Genomic DNA, 18043 nt, shown 5'->3' on the forward strand with positions numbered 1-18043 from the left:
AAGTGTAAGATGTAGAAGAAAATCTGATATTAGACAAAACTTGTTATTAGACAAAACTCCATAAGAAGTGTAGCTATCTGAATGTGTAATGGACTCCCCAAGAAGGTAGACTATTTACCCCCACTTTTAACTACAAGCAAAGGCTGAATGACCACTTGTCAGGTATGTCATAAAGGAATTTTTTAAATTCAATGCCAAATCCAATCCATTAAGCATTTATTAATTGCCTGTTTTGTGCAAGGCATTTTGCTAGACATTGGACCCATAAAAAGAAAACAAATAGAAAGTTTCTGCCATTAAGGAATGTACATTCTATTAAGAAGGTTTAAGGATTCTAAAAAGTTGAGGATTCTAAAAGTTAGTCATAAGAGACAACTTACAGAAAGACATGGAAGTGGTAATTAGTCAACGAGAATTGACTAAGAGCCTACTATATTCCTAAAACTGCACTAAGTGCTAGGGTTACAAAGAAAGGTAAAATGAGAGTTCTTGTTCTCAAAGAACTCATGGTGTAATACAGAAGACTACATGTAGACAACCATGCATACACAAAATATATACAGCCTGAGTTGTATATAGTCTCAGAGGAAAGGTGCTAAGATTAGGAAGGACTGTGAAAAGACTGGTAAATGGTGGGCTGAGTTTAGGGAAATAAGATTTTTAAAAAGTTATATATGATAGACTTCTGGAGAACATTGAATGGGAATAGAAAGGGGTATATTTTTTCTTCTTTTTTTATGGTGTTGATCTTTTTTTTAAATTAATTTATTTATTTTTAGTTTTCAACATTCATTTCCATAAGATTTTGAGTTCTAAATTTCTCCCCATCTGGTCCCTCCCCCCACCTCAAGATGGTATGCATTCTGAATACCCTTTCTCCTAATCTTGTACACTTTTTTTTTCAAAACAACACATGACACTTTCACAAAAATTGACTATGTGTGTGTCAGGTCATAAAACTTCACAAACACAAGTGAGAAAGCAGAAATATTAAATGCACCCTTTTCAGATCAAAATGCAAAAAAAATGCATTCATTAAAAGAAGTTGGAAGAAGATATTAAAATTAATTGGAAACTAAAGCATAAAGCTAATTCTAAAGAATGATTGCATCAAAGAAATCAAATCACAGCAGTAATTTCATTAAAGAAAATGACAACAATGAGACAGCATAACAAAATTTCTGGGATACAGTCAAAGAAGTATGTCCCAAATTATAAATTAAGTTTATATCTCTAAATGCTTACTTCAATAAAAGAAAGATGAGATAGATGAATTAGTCATGGAACTAAAGAAAAAAACAACTAGAAAAAGAACAAATTAAAAATCCCCAATTTAACACCAACACAGAAATCTTGAAAATTAAAGGGGAGATTTACAGAACTGAAAGTAAAAAAAAGAATAATAATAAATAAAACTGGGGTGGTGGCAGCTAGGTGGTGCAGGGGATAGAGCACCAGCCCTGGAGTCAGGAGGACCTGAGTTCAAATTTGGACTCAGACACTTGAGACTTAACTAGCTGTGTAACCCTGGGCAAGTCACTTAACCCCATTGCCTAGCAAAAAATAAAATAATAATAGTAATAATAATAAATAAAACCAGGAACTGATTTATAAAAAAAAATAAAATATATAAACATTGGCAAATTTCTTTTTTTAAAAAAGAAAGTAGAAAATCAAACTACCATCATCAAAAAATTAAATGAATGAATGCATGCTGGTGAAGATTAAAGTAATTATTAGGAGCTTTATTACCAATTAATATGCCAATAAAACTGACAATCTAAATGAAATGGAAGAAAGTTTTCAAAAATATCAATTGGCCAGATTAATAGAAGAGGAAATAAAATACCTAAATAAGCTTCATTAAAAAAAAAAAGAAATTCAAGAAACCATAAATCAGTTCCTTAGGAAAATATTACTATGACCATATGGATTAATAAACAAATTCTACCAAAAATTAGAAAAAAAAAACTATTAATGATAATACTATATAAGCTGTTTGAAAAACAAATAAGCAAAGAAGGATTCCTACCAAATTCCTTTGTGACATAATTATGATTTTAATACCTAAACCAGGGAGAATAAAAACAGAGAAAGAAAACTATTGAAAAAACTATCTAATGAATATTGTTGCAAAAAAATTAAATAACATACTAGAGAATCTTGAACTGATTAATAAATAGAGTGACTGTTCAAGGGAATATATTAGGTACGCAATTCATTGTTGTCAAACTTCATTCTCGAAGAGGACCAAAATGACATCACTATGTTGGAGTTAAGGTAAATGTGTCCAACTGTGGCTAATAGATCAAAAAGCGCTCAGAAGGCAAATGGCCACAGTAATCCACCACTTGATAAACCCAAAGATACTAGCTGTTGGTGCAAGAATTAAATATTTGACAAAACCTGCTACAAAAACTGGAAAGTAATTTGGCTAAAACTATACATGGACCAACCCCTCAATATACAACAATATAAGGTCAAAATGAATATGTGATTAAGCCATAAAGTATAATATCATAATCAAATTAGGAGATCATGAAAAAAATTATTTATCAGACCTACAGATAAGGAAAAAGTTTATGACCAAAGAAAAGATAGAGAGGATCATGGAAGGTAGCACAGATAATTTTGATTATATGAAATTAAAAAGGTTTTGTAAAAACAAACCCATGCTGCTGAAATGAAAAGGAAAGAAGAAACTGGAGGATTTACAGCAAGTTTCTCTGATAAAGGTCTCATTTCTCAAATGTATAGGAAACTGAGGTAAATTTATGAAAAAATAAAAGCCATTGATCTATTTGATAAATTGTCAAAGGATAAGAACAGGGAGTTCTCAGAAGAAAACTCAAAGCTATCAATAACCATATAAAATGCTCTAAATCACTGAAATTTAGAGAAATGCAAATTAAAATAACTTACTATAACCCCCATGCCCATTAGATTGGTTAAAATGACAGAAAAGGAAAATGACATGTGCTAGAGGAGATGTGGGGGAAAGGCACATTAATATATTGTTGGTAGAGTTATGAAGTGGTTCAACCATTCTGGAGAACAATTTGAAATTATGACCAAAGGGCTGTAACTATGAATATTCTTTGACCCAGAAATAGCACTACTGTCTGTATCTCAAAGAAATAAAGGGAAAATGAAAGAGACTTAGGTGCATAAAAATATTTACTGCAGTTCATTTGTGGTAGAAAGAATTGGAAATTAAGGGGATGCCTATTGTGATGGAATATTATTGCCATATAAGAAATGGTGATCAAGATGGTTTCAGAAATATCTGGGAAGACTGATGCAAACTGATTCAAAGTGAAACAACCTAAACCAGGAGAACATTGTATATAACAGCAATATCGTAATGAAAATCAGTTGTGGAAGATATCTATTCTGATCAGTACAATGATTCAGTACAATTCCAAAGGACTCATGATGAAAAATGTTATCCACCTCTAGAGAAAGAACTGATTAAATCAAAGTGAAGATTGAAGCATATTTTTTCACTTTATTTTTCTTGCTCTTATTTTTGCAACATGGTTGATGTGAAAATCTGCTTTGCATTACTTTGTATGTATAATCAGTATCATATTTCTTGCCTTCACATTAAGCAGGGAAGAGGGTGAAGGGATGGAGAGAATTTGGAACTGAAAATAAAAATTTAATTTAAAAAAAGACCTTTTTTTTTAATTTAAAGTCCTTCCTTCATAACCTGGCCACTTCCTACCCTTTCTAGTTCTCTTATACTTTACTTTTTTCCACTTACTCTATGATTAGGCTTCAGATACCTACATGTAGTCATTCAAACATTTACCTTAGCCCCCCATCTCTTTCTCTTTGTCCCACCTGTTACCCATTCATATATTACTCTGCCTTTCTGGATTCTCTGACTCTTTTTAAGTCTCATCTCAATTCCCACTTACTGCAAAAAGTTTTTTTTGGTTTGTTTGTTTTGTTTTGTTTTCAAAGTTGCCCAAGCTGATAGGGTTTTTCCTTCTCATTTAACCTAGTTAGTTCATGTAGTGAAATATGGGCAAGGCATCAGGAAGACCTGAGTTCATATCTGGCAACATACATAGTAGCTGTGTGACTTGGACAAGTCACTTAACCTCTGTTGTCTGCAGTTTCTTCATCTGGAAAATGGAGATAATAAAATAACCTACATCCACTCCCTAAGTTTACAAACCATATAAGTGTTAAATGATGTTATCGCTATTATTAATGTTGTCATCATCATCATCATCATCATTAATACTTTACTTTTAATTTACTCCATATGTATCATATATGTACCGGCATGTTGTCTTCCCAATTTGAACATAAGCTCCTTGAGGTGAGATATTATTTTTTTATTCATTTTAATTCCCCAACTCTTAGGAAAAATGTTCAGCACATAGTCTCAGATCAATAAATGCCTGTTTAATAATACATTTCATTTGTCTCCACAAAAGTCAGGAAAGTCAAGTTATGCCACTGGCAGAATTGCAATGTTTTTGAAGGGAAATTATTATCCTTCTTGAGCTGCTGTTTCCTTATCTATGAAAAGAGAAGTTTGCACTAGTTGGCCTTTGAGATTTTCTTCAGTTGTAGAGCTCTAATCTTTTAATTCTGAATGAATTATTCTAATGAAGCAGCAGATTATATTAAGATGTCTGTGGTTAGGCAGGGGGAAAGGAAGCTTTTTATTGGTATTCTTTATTCCATGGATAGGTGGTTAAAATTGGTGGCAACAGCAACAACTTTCTGCATCAAGATATTTATAAAGATAATAACTTCAGATATCTACCATCTCTGCCACAGCTCACTTCTGCCTTCTCTTGCCTCTTTCCCTGTTTGACCCTGGGCTAATGGTTCTTTTCAATTTTGCATACTCCTACTCCTTCCTCTGTTTTTACACCTCCAGAATAATTCTGTTTCTGAGATAGTTCCACCTTTCAGACAAGTAATTCTAGTTATTAATTAATTAATTCTGAGTATTACACTTCCCTTAAATCATGGTTTTGATTTATTCAAGAATGGGTACAGGTGGGGCACAGTGCTGTGCCTGAGCTTCTGAGCCAGAGCTCTGGCTGCGGGGCTGTCTGAACCTGACTTGAGACAAGGGGAGAGCTCCAGTAAGTGCAGCAGAATCAGTCCTGGGAGTAGGGTCCTAACCCAAATAGTGACCCTCCTCCCACTCCCATGCCTTGAGGATTTCAGTGGTCCCTTTAAACGATATGAAGAGGAGAAAGCAGACTTTTAAGGAAATTGGCCTCCATAAAGAATGGCCTTCTTGGATAACCCAATGATCATCCTGGCTCATACCTGGCAAACTTATATGACAAGCAATGACATGGGAATGTGTGAGATGGTCAGGATTGGTCATGATTGATCATGATGCAGATCTGGAATGGATCAAAAATGCCAGGGAGTAGTGTTGAAACTCAGGGCTATGTCTATACTCAATCTGTTGACATTACTTCAAATTGCGACTTTGGCATCAGAAGATGCTCAAACACAGCTCCAAGATTAGACTGACTTCAAAAAGAGAGACAAACAAGAGAAAATGCAAAAATTCCTCATGGAAAGAAATGCTTCTCATTTAGCAGAGGACCTCAGCTCATTGTTTGAAAAAAAAAAGAACTTTGAAGTCAAGTCTTCAAGTGTGGGGAAACAGTTGCTCTTCTCCTTGTGCCTAGAGCAGTGACCATTTTAGCTGAATAATCTTTTTTAAGAAGTATTCAAAATCTGATGGTAAACGTCATGTAGGGACCACTGCAACAAAAAAAAAAATTGATATCTACCTCTCATTGCATACAAGGCATGGCAGTTTTGGCCATGGCATATGTGCTGACCTAATTGGTCTAATCTGCTGGCAGTATACAAGTGAAGGATGACAACACAAGTTCAATGACAATGTCAGAGCTTATTGTCTCCATATTGCTGAGGATGATGGTGAGGTTGACATAGACTTCCCTCCCCTGCATTCCAATGAGCCCATTCATAAATTTGGCTTCAGTACTTTGGCTTTGGTTGAGAAATATTCATCTCTTCCAAATAGTTGCTCTTTGTTCAAATAAATGCTGCTCATGGATTCTCCCTTACTTAGGTGGACAGTAAGAAGATCACCATAAAGGACATCTTACAGAAGGCAACGAAGTGGAGGAAGGGCTCTCAGAAGGGAGCAGGTCCTTGGTATTGCCTGGAGAAACAGAATGAGTCCAATGTCCCCATGGACTTAGAATGCACCCTGGAGAGCCAGAGTACTTTGGAGTTCTGCCTTGTGTGACAGAACAGTGCCAGGGGAGAAGGGATTTCAGAGGAGTATCCTCAGACTGACATAGCCACAGTCCAAGACATGCTGTCCATCACCATTACAAATCTTTCAAAGTTAACACTATTCACCAACTCAGATTCACTATAGCTGTGCAGGTAGGTATCTCTGGAGACAAAGTGGAGATAGACTTCTTCACTAACCAAGAGGCCAGCACAAAACTCTGGCTTAAACAGAAGCCCATTTCAATTGATTCTGACCTGCTATGTGCCTGGGCCCTTGCTGAAGAAAAAAGCCCAAGTCACATGATATTTAAACTTACCTATCTAAGCAATCACGACCACAAACATCACTAGTTTGAGTCAGATGCTGTTATTGTCAATGAGACTGTGCTGGAGGTGAACTATATTCTGAAATCCCAAGCAAGCAATGTCTGGGCTGATTACTTTGCTCAGAAACAAAGGAAACTGAGCAGGAGAACAAGCTTTACCTTCCAGGAGAAGAAATCAGGGAAGTAGTAATGGCTGGAACAAAAACACTGATGTGCCACCCTTCACAGCAGCAGCAGCAACAGCAGCAGCTCCCCACAGCCTTGGTGAGCATCAGCAAGGGACAGCACTAGCCTCTGGACAGTTTCTCATGGTTGAAAGATCCTGACTACCATGTAGAGGACAGAATGGAACCCAGAATTTGGTGGGCCACCTTATGCTGTTTCACTGAAGCCCCTTCAGTTGGGGCTAACACTCAAATGAGGAGGACAGATATTTGGATTAGAAGCCAGACAAGATCACATGCTGGATGAACTCCATTATGTAGCACATACAATCAAAAAAAAATTGACTTCTACTTTTTTTCACTGCCTGATATAAAACATTGAAATTTAAAAGAAAGATGTCACTTAGAGCACAATCAAATGTCTTCAAGTTAATACCAAACAAAATGTGTACTTTTTAAAAAAAATAAACTGGCATAATCTTAAAAAAATGGATATAAGCTCACTTCATATTCAGTCCTGATTGATTCTATTAAGAAAAGGTAAATACGTTTACATGGTTAGAATAATCCAGGGCACCCCACCCTCATTTGTTTGTGTGTGTGTATCTTTAAGAATCTGTTTAACTCTTTTCATTTATTCCTGATAACTGCAGGAGGATCATATTGACTTTTGAACATAAAACAGTATAGTCATAATGTCTGCTTAGTACTTTATGAGGAACTTGATAAAACATTTCCATATTAGTCATTTCGTACGAGAGTAAAAATTTTAAAAAAGTGAAAAATTGCATGCTTCAGTCTATATTCAATCAATATTTGCACTTTCATCATTAGTCCATTAGGATTGTCTTGTATCATTGTATTGCTAAGAATAGCTAAGTCATTCATAATTCTTCATCTAACAATATTGCTGTTAATGTACACAACATTTTCCTGGTTCTGCTCACTTCACTTTGCATCACTTCATGGAAATCTTTCCAGGTTTTTCTGAAATCATGTTGCTTATCATTGCTTACAGCACAATAATATTCCATTACAATCATATACCACAGCTTCTTTAGCCATTCCCCAATTGATTAGCATCCCTTTTGATTTCCAATTCTTAGACACCACAAAAAGTGTTAGTATAAATATTTTCATACAAATAGGTTATTTTCCCTTTTTGTGTGTCATTGGGATACAGCTCTAGCAACGGTATTGTTGGATCAAAGAGTAAGCACAGCATTATAGCCCTTTGGGCATAGTTCCAAATCAGTCTCCAGAATGGTTGGATCAATTCACAGCTCTACCTTTGCAACTTCACTGCATTAATGTCTTAGTTTTCCCACACCCCCTCCAACATGCAACATTTTCCTGTTCTGTCGTATTAACCATTCTGATAGGTGTGAAGTGTTACATTACCTCAGAGTTGTTTTAATTTGCATTTCTCTGATCAACAGTGATTTAGAGCAACAAATAAGCTATCTTAATGCTATTGTTGTAATCATCAACATCATCAGGTTTGTTTTCTAGTCCATATATATTCAGTTCTATCTGCTTCGTTTCTAAATCTTCATCTATAATAACTTATAATGCTAATTGATGCTCATGATTTTAAAACGTTGCAAAACTCTGAAATGTCTTGTGCATCACTAAAGATTAAATTTTGTTCAATAGAATTTTAGGGTTAAATGCACTTTATTGTATTTTAATTCTTCGAAAGCTTAATGATGCTTTGAAGTAATATAGTCATAAAAATGATCAGGTAGAACACTTACTTTTACCTTTAAAATACATTCATATACATTATCTTACATGAGAAAAATAAGAACTCATTTTCTTCTCATGTAAAACTGTTTTTCCTTCAAAAAACCCTATTTCTTCTGCCATCTTACCTGAGTTACAAAAGATCTTAGACTATTGCCTCTCCTACAAGCCCCACTTCCACGTTGTGAAGATTGATTCTATATCCACAATATGTTTCATGTGCCCCCTCCTTTCCACTCATATATCAACTTAAATTAGACCGTCATCATGTCTAGCCTTGAATATTGCAACAGTGTTTCACCTCCATAATGTGTCCTCTACACTGTTGGAAAAAAAGTCCTGAAAGCATGTTTGCTATGATTTATAGTAATTCAATTTAGCAAGATATTAAATTAACCAGAGTACCCTGTTCCATGGCCATTCTGTATAACATTTTCTTTATCATTTTGTATCATTCTTTAACATAGAGAATTCTATGTCAAAGCATTCTCTTTTACATAATTAATGAAAATAATCTTATCAACTAATTTTATTTTTATTATAAATTGGGGAACAAACCCTAACGTAAATTAAGAGTAATTTATATCATACTCTTATGTGGTGTTTAGGACCTCATAATTAGTCATTCAGATCAGAAGATGATATGAATTTCAGGGACAAAATATTCATCTGAAAAATTGGAGAAGTAACATTTTGATGGAATTATTTTTCATTTAAAACAGGTAATATTTTCTTAACATTCCCATATTTTAATTATTATTGCCTCATACCCAAAAATATTGGATAAATATTGTCATGATGAGATTAGCAACATTCATTTTTATCTCTCCAAAGCCATCTAAATGATAAACGATCAGGACCAGAATTTCATTCAGTCAATTGTGCTGTCTCATGCTATAATCTTACCTAATTTTTTTAAAATGATGAGCAGTGGGGAGGAGAAGAATGAGCTTGCTATTAAAACAGCAATTATCTTTCAGATGCCACCTCTAAAATACCTAAGAATACCTTTGGGTTTTTTCTCTATCCAATTAATAATTGTGAGATTGTAGCTGTAAATACTCCAAAATGTGCTATATTATGCAAGAATCTATTAAAGGATTTTATCCAAGTGCAGCCTTGGAAGGATTTGTTTTACCCTGAGAGAACTTCAAAAATATCCTTCCTCTGAAAATAATGTCACTTATGATGCTATTTGTAATTCTAATAAACACTCTTGTTATAATAGTTCCATTGGATTTAACAACATCCAAACCGTGCACAGAATTCTAATGAACATGGAGGGGGAAAGCAGAAGAAAATACAAGGACATCTGATATGATAATGGTTACCAAAGTCTATCTGGTAAAAGGTTGGACTAAATGACCTCTAAAGTTTATGTTAATTCTAAGATTCTGTAAGTCTGAGATCTCTTTGCAAAGGATGTTTTTATCTTACTTTTCCTACATAACAGAAATATGTATAAGAAACTATGCATTTCTAGGCAAATTTTTTTAACTCCCTATGGAATTTGTCAGCTTTTAATGAAAGATTTATCCCCTTCCTCCACTTAAGGCAGTTTGGAGCAGCAGATCAAGCTCCATGTTTAGAGAAGTGGTTGAATCTCACTTCAGATATCTACTAGCTATGAAACCCTCAGCCATAAGTTGGGAATAATAAAGATCTTTGTTATATATACTGTGTATGTCTGCTATGCACTTTACATAGTATTTTTCTAGCTATTTAATTGCTAGTATTTTTGCTAGCTAGTATTTTAATTTTTGCATCATATTTGCATCATAAAAGGAATTTAGTAGGACTTCACCTATTTTCTCAAAGACTTTACATAGTATTTGAATTAATTGTTCTTTAAATGTTTGATAGAAATCACTTGCGAATCCATATGACCCTGGGGAATTTTTCTGAGGGAGTTCATTGATGGCTTGTTCAGCTCCTTTCTTTCTTTTTCTTTCTTTCTTTCTTTCTTCTTTCTTTCTTTCTTTCTTTCTTCTTTCTTTCTTTTTTCTTTCTTTCTTAGATGGGGTTATTTAAGTGTTCTGTTTCTTCTTCTGTTAATCTGGGTAATTTATATTTTTGTAAATATTCACCCATTTCACTCAGATTCGCAGATTTATTTTCATATAATTGGACAAAATGGCTCCTAATAATTGCTTTAATTTCATTTTCATTGATGTTAAAGACACACTTTTTTATTTTTGATAATGGTAATTTGATTTTCCTCTTTTAAATCAAACTAACCAATGATTTATCTGTTTTTTTTTTTACAAAACCAGCTCCTACTTTTATCAGTTCAATGATTTTCTTACTTTCAATTTTATTAATCTTTCTTTGATTTTCAGGATTTCCAATTTGGTGTTTCCTTTGGGGATTATTTTTTTTTCCTTTTTCTTTTTTGTAAACATTTTTATTTAAAGTTTTGAGTTCCAAATTCTATCCCTCTTTTCTTCTTTTTCTCCCCTCCCCCCTCCATGAGATGGTAAGCAATCAGATATAGGTAAGCCATATGCAATTATATAAAATATTTCCATGTTAGTAATTTTATGTAAGATTTGAACAAAGGATAAAAGGGAAGAAGTGAAAAATAGTGTGTTTTAGTCTATATTCAAATAATACCAGTTCTTTCTCTAGAGGTGGATAGTGTGCTTCATCATTAGTCCTTTGGGATTGTCTTGCATTGATTGTATTGCTGAGAATAGCTAAGTCATTCACAGTTCTTCATCACACAATATTGCTGTTATTGTGTACAATTTTCTCTTGGTTCTCACTTTGCATCAGTTCATGGAAGTCTTTATAGGTTTTTTACTGAAATCAAGCTTCTTGTCATTTCTTAAAGCACAATGGTATTCCATTACAATCATATACCACAGCTTGTTTAGCCATTTCCCACTGAGGATTTTTAATTTGTTCATTTTCTAGGTGTTTTTTTTAAATTATTCTTTTAGTTGCATGCCCAATTGATTTATCTGCTTTTTCTCTATTTTATTTATGTAAGCATTTAGAGATATAAATTTTCTCCTAAAGTACTGCTTTGGCTGCATCCCATAAATTTTGGTATGTTGTCTCATTGTTGTCATTCTTTTTAATGAAATTTTTATGTTATTTCTATTTGCTCACAGACTCATTCATTTTTTGGAATTAGATTATTTAGTTTGCAATTAATTTTTACTCTCTCCATGGCCTTTTATCAAATGTCATTTTATTGCATTATGATCTGAAAAAGGATTACTTAAATTTTTTTGCCTTTCTGCATTAGGGTGTGTGGTTTTTATGACTTAATACATTGTCAATCTTTGTTTAAGTGACATATACTGCTGAGGTAAAGATATATTTCTTTCTATCCACTTCAGTTCTCTCCAGAGGTCTATCATATCTAACTTTTCTAAAATTCTATTCACCTCCTTAACTTCTTTCTTGTTTATTTTTTTTTAGGCTAGATTTATCTAGTTCTAAGAGGGGAATATTGAGTGCCCACCATGAGGATAGTTTCATTGTCTATTTATTCCCATAACTACTTAAACTTCACCTAGAGAGATATGGATGCTATACCATTTGCTACATATATATTTAGTATTGATACTACTTCATTGTCTTATGGTATCTTTTTACAAGGTGTAATTTCCTTCTTTTATCTTTTTAAATTAGATCTATTGCTGCTTTGTCTTAAATCAAGTTTGCTACATATGCTTTTTCTAAAAAATTCAGCTGAAGTATAAAAGATTCTTGTCTAGCAACTTCCTTTTATTCTACATATGTATCTCTATATCAAATTTGTTTCTTCTAAACAGCATATTGCAGGATTCTAGTTTTTAATACATTCTGTTATCAGCTTCTGTTTTATAGGAAGTTCATACCATTCACATTCACAGTTATGATCATTAACTGTGTATTTCTCTCCGTATGATTTTGCTACTGTTTAGAATTCTTTATATCTCTTGGTCTCTCTGTCTCTGTCCATGTCTCTGTCTCTGTCTCTCACCCCTACCCTGCCCTTCCTCACTAGTGTTTTCTTTCTGACCACTGCTTTCCCCATCATCTGCCCTGCCTTCTATCAAATCCCTCCTCTCCTTTTATATTCCTGTCCTCTACTACTTCCCTATAGGATAAGATAGATCTTTATATCTATCTGAGTGTGTGTTATTCTTACTTTGAGCCTGTTCCAGTGAGAATAAAGTTCAGTCAATACCCACTCCTGTCTTTCTCTCCACTGAAATAGGTCTTTTGCATCTCTTCATGTGAGATAATTTACCACATTCTTTATTTTTAAATTTTATTAATTTATTCTGATTTATCAAAAATCACTTCCATATGCCTTTAGGTTTAAAATTTTTCTCCCCCTTTCTCCCCATCACCCTCCCAAAGACGGTGCACAATCTCATATAGGCCATACACTTACATTTCTATTAAACATGTTTTCACATTAGTGAAGTTGTAAGTAAAAATTAAAACCAATGGGAGGAACCATGAGAAAGAGGAAACAGAACTCAACAGAAGAGAAAAAAAAAGATACTGATTAAATTTTCACATTTATGATTAGTATCTGTGTCTTTTTCTCCATCCTTTTCCCCCCCATTTATGCTTTTCTTTCTCCTCTCTCCTTCCCCCCCACCAGTACTTTGCTTTTCACCACCTCCTGCTTCAGTCTCTCCTCCCTTCTATTATGCCCTCACCTCTTCTTCCCTCCCTTCCATCACCCCTCTCTTTTTTCCCCCTTTTCCCTCCTACTGCCCATAGGGCAGGTTAGATTTCCATACCTAACTGATTATGTTATTCCCTTCTTCAGCCAAATCTGATGAGAGCAAGGTTCAAACAATGCTCACCCCCCCTTCTTTCCCTCTGCTGTAATAGGATTGTCTGTCTTTTCCTGTAATGTAATTTACCCTTGTCTTTCTCCTCCTTTCTCAGTACATTTTCTAAGATCAGATTAATCCTCTTACTTGGATCCATTTAACCTACTTGATCAGATTTTTTTTATCAGTACATCAAAGTCAACTAATATCCACCTCCTTTATGTATACTCCTTTAACTTGGTGTAATAACAATACAGTTCTCAAGAGTTGCAAGTGTCATCTTCCCTTGTAGGGATGTAAACAGTCCGCCCTTATTAATGGCATTTTGTATCTTTATGTCTTTCTTGAATCTTGTATTTGAAGATCAAATTTTTTGTTGAGCTCTGATCTTTTTATCTGGAAGGTTTGGAAGTCCCCTATTTCACTGAATATCCATTTCCTCCCTTCAAAAATCATGCTCATTTTTGCAGGGTAGATGATCCTTGGCTGAAATGCAAGCTCCTTTGCCTTATCGAATATCATGTTCTACTCCCTTTGGTCTTTTAATGTAGAAGCTGCAAGTTCCTGTGTAATCCTGACTGTGGTGACATGATATTTAAATTGCTTTTTTTTTTGGCTGATTGCAGTATCTTCTCTTTCATCTGGTAGTTTTGGAATTTTTCTATTATATTCTTGGCATTGTCAATTTGGGATCTCTTTCAGGTGGTGAGCGGTGTATTCTTTCTATGGTTATTTTACCTTCTGGTTCTAGGACTTCCGGGCAGTATTCCTTTATGATGTCCTAAAAGATACTGTCCAGGCTCATTTTCTCATCATAATTTTCAGGTAATCCAATGATTTTTAAATTCTCTCTCCTGAATTTATTTTCCAGGTCGGTTGTTTTACCAATGTGGTATTTTAAGTTTTCATCCATTTTTTCATTTTTTTGTTTCTGTTTGACTTATTCTTGCTTTCTCATATAGTCATTAGCTTCCATTTGTTCAATTGTATTTTTTAACAGATTGTTTTCTTCTCTTAGTTTTTGAATTTCATTCTTCAATTGGCCAATTGTGTTTTTTAGGGACTTGTTTTCTTCAGTGTACTTTTTTTCCAATTGGCAATTGTATTTTTTAAGGACTCTTCTACCTCTCTCATTAGATTTTTAAATTCCTTCTTGAGCTCTTCTAAGAAGGCTTTTTGGGCTTCAGACCAGTTCATATTCCTTTTTGATGTTGCAGATGTGGGTTTGTTGACAGTGCTGTCCTCTTCAGAATTTGTCTTGATCTCCACTCTTCTCATAATATGAATCTATGGTACATTTCTTTTTACTCATGGTTTCTTTATTCCCTGGCCTTTAAAGAGATTGAGCTCTCCTGCTGGGCAACAGAGGGCACTGACCCAAGCTTCTTGTGTTGGGAGCCTAGGTCTTGGTCACTGGCGTTGTGTGCTGGGGTTTCTTATATTGGCAATTGGAAGCTGTAAAGTTTTGGCAGCTTAGCTGGTGTTGGGCTGGAATCAGCAAGGCTGGAACTTTCAGGCAGTTCTAGGTTGCCTGCTTTTCCTTTCCTTTAGCTTTCTTCAGCTCCTTTTAGATGGGTGCTGCAGGTATTTATCTGCCTGTGGCCCCTTGCAATGCTGCCTCCCTTGTTTCTGCTAATGCACTGGGAGATTTCTTTGTGGTAGAGTGCCGAGGCACCTGGTGGTTTTCTGAGCTGGTTTCCACCACTTCCCCTGCCCTCACTGAGGCATTGGAGTCCAGGTGTTGGTGTTTGCCTGCTCTATCACCTGGGCTTCAGGATCTTCTCCTGGTTGACAATTGGAGTCTGTAGGGTTGGAGTCAGCAAGTCTGGGACTTTAGGAAGACTCTAGGTTGTTTTCTTCAGCTCCTTTCAGATGAATGCTGCAGGGTGCTTATCCACCTGGGGCCCTTTTTAGTCCTGCTTTCCTTATTTTTGCTGAGGCACTGGGAGACCCATTTGCTGGGCTGCTGCACTGCTGTTCCCTGTCTTTCTTCTAGTTCAGCTGTTTCAGGGTTTGTTTGTTTGTTTGTTTGTTTTCTAGGGTGATATTTTCTGGGTTTTCAGAGGTTGATAGGGGAGGGTGAGAGCAACTATGTTTTTACTCTGCCATCTTGGCCAATTGACCCCATTCTAATCTCCCCTTCCCTCTTCTCCCAGTGCAATCCTTTCTCACATCTTATTCATTCATTCATATATTTCATTTATTTATTTTTTTATTGGATATCATCCTATCAAAGTTAGCTTATACCTGCACCCTCTATCTATGTTTATACCTTTGAACTGCCCTAATAGTGATACAATTCTTAAGTTACATGTATCATTTTCCTGTATAGAAATATAAACAGTTCAACCTTATTTCATCCATTATGTTTTCTCTTCCCTGTTTATCTTCTTATGCTTCTCTTACTTCTTATATTTGAAACTCAAATTTTCTGTTCAGTACTGGTCTTCAGGAATGCTTATAAATTCTCTATTTCATTGAAAATCCATTTTCCTTCTGATGAATTATGCTCACTTTCCTTATGTGGGTGATGTTTTGGTTGTAATCCTAGCTCCTTTGCCTTCCAGAATATTATCATCCAAGTGTTCCGATCATTTGATGTAGTAACTGTTAAAACCTGTGTAATCCTGACTATGTCTTAATTGTTTCTTTCTGGCTGCTTGCAGTATTTTTTTCATTGACCTGGGATTTCTAAAATCTGGTTATAATATTTCTGAAAGTTTTCATTTTGGAATCTCTTTGAGGAGTTAATAGGTGGATTCTTTCAATTTCTAATTTACCTTCCAGTTTTAGGATATCAGGAGTCTTTTCCTTAATAATGTCTTCACATATGATGTCCAGGTGCTTTTTCTAATCGTGGCTTTCAGGTAGTTAAATAATTCTTATATCTCCTGCATATACTGTCTAGATCTTTTGTTTTTCCTATGACGTATTTCACATTTCTTTTATTTTCTCATTCTTTTGATTTTGCTTTATTGTTTCTTGATTTCTCATGGAGTCATTAGCTGCCACTTTTCTCATTTTAATTTTTAAGAGGTTATTTTCTTCAGTGAGCTTTTGTGCCTCCTTTTCCATTTGGCCTATTGCAATTTTTAAGTTTTCTTTTTCCAGGCTGTTGACTATTTTTCATGATTCTCTTGCATCATGCTCATCTCCTTTCCTCAATTTTTCTTCTACATCTTTTATTTATTTCTTATAACTGTTTTTGAGTTCTTACAGGAGTCATTTTTGCACCTGACATTGATTCACCTTTTTTCTTTGAGGCTCCATATTTAGGCATTTTAACATGCTTGTCCTCTTCTGACTTTCTTTTGTCCTTCACTGTCATCATAGTAAATTTCTATCAGGTGCTTTTTTATTTTAACCATTTTTCACCATATTTTGGGACTTTTAAAGTTGGGCACTGTTTCTGAGACATATGGTGCAGTGTCCCAAGCTTCTTTTCCCAGGGATGTGGTCCTCACCTCAATTTTGCTGCTCTAGGGCCATAAGACTATTTGCAGGCCTGCTATGCTGAGATCTTGGGGCCTTGGCACTTGCCTGTTGTGGCAGTGTGTGTGTGTGTGTGTGGCTTCTCCACTTGCCTGCTTCATTTGGGGAGCAGTACTTAGCTACTGGCCTGCTGTGCCAGTGCTGCGGGGCCTTGTTGCTTACCTTCTCTGGGTCTTGGTGCCTCTCAGCTGACTTGCTGGAGTGCAGCCTGCTGCTGGCTTGCCTAGATGCCACCTGAACTGGACTCTGCTCCCTTTTTACCCAAGTGAGATGGACCTTTTCTGCCAACTAAGTTGTCTGGGGGGATATTTGTTTCACCCCATCCTTTTTCTGGTTCCATTATTCCAGAATTCATTTTGAGGCATTATTATATAACTGTTTGGAGATGGATTGACAGAGTTCGGTTGAGTTGCTTCCTTGCTCTGCCATTTTGACCCAACCTTCACAATTCTAATTTTTAAGGAATTATTTTCTTCTATGAGCTTTTTAAAGTAATTTTCCATTTGTTCATTTCTACTTCTTAAGGAGTTCTTTCCTTCAGTGAATTTTTGTACCTCTTTTTCGGTTTAGCCAATTTTGCTTTTTGAAGCATTCTTTTCTACATTGGATTTTTGTGCCTCTTTTAATAATTGGCCAGTTAGGATTTTTTTAAGCTATTATTTTCTTTAATATTTTTGTAGCTCTTTTTTCAAGCTGTTGATTTCTTTTTCATGATTCTATTGCCTCACAGTTACTTTTTCCCAACTTTTTTCTACCTCTTTTATTTGAGTTTTAAAATTATTTTTTGTACTCTTCCAGACATTCTTTGTTGTTGTTGTTGTTGTTGTTGTTTTAGGCAATGGGGTTAAGTGACTTACCCAAGGTCACACAGCTAGTAAGTGTTATGTGTGTGAGGCTGGATTTGAACTCAGGTGGTCCTGAATCCAGGGCCAGTGCTCTATCCATTTCACCACCTAGCTGCCCCATAGTTCAACATATTTTTTCTTAGGCAATTGGAGTTAAGTGACTTGCCCAGGGTCACACAGCTAGTAAGTGTCAAGTGTTTTGTCTGAGGCTGGATTTGAACTCAGGTCCTCCTGATTCCAAGGCCGGTGCTCTATCCACTGTGCCATCTAGCTTCCTCTTCCAGACATTCTTTTTGGGACTTTGACCAAATTACATTTTTCCTTTATCCTTTGCATATAGCTGTTTGACATCATTGTCTGCTTTTGAGCTTGTGCCTTGTTCTTCCCTGTCACTTTAGTAAATTCCTGTTGTCAGTTTCTTTTGT

At 35.2% G+C, this 18043-nt stretch overlaps 1 pseudogene; it reads left to right on the forward strand.

Annotated features, from left to right (window-relative positions):
- Positions 1–5263: 5263 nt before the first annotated feature.
- Positions 5264–6771, forward strand: LOC110214675 (target of rapamycin complex 2 subunit MAPKAP1 pseudogene; annotated as a pseudogene).
- The last annotated feature ends 11272 nt before the right edge of the window (positions 6772–18043 follow it).

This window comes from Phascolarctos cinereus, unplaced genomic scaffold (assembly GCF_003287225.1).
Source record: "Phascolarctos cinereus isolate Bilbo 61053 unplaced genomic scaffold, phaCin_HiC Scaffold_4;HRSCAF=312, whole genome shotgun sequence".
In the NCBI taxonomy this organism is placed as follows: domain Eukaryota; kingdom Metazoa; phylum Chordata; class Mammalia; order Diprotodontia; family Phascolarctidae; genus Phascolarctos; species Phascolarctos cinereus.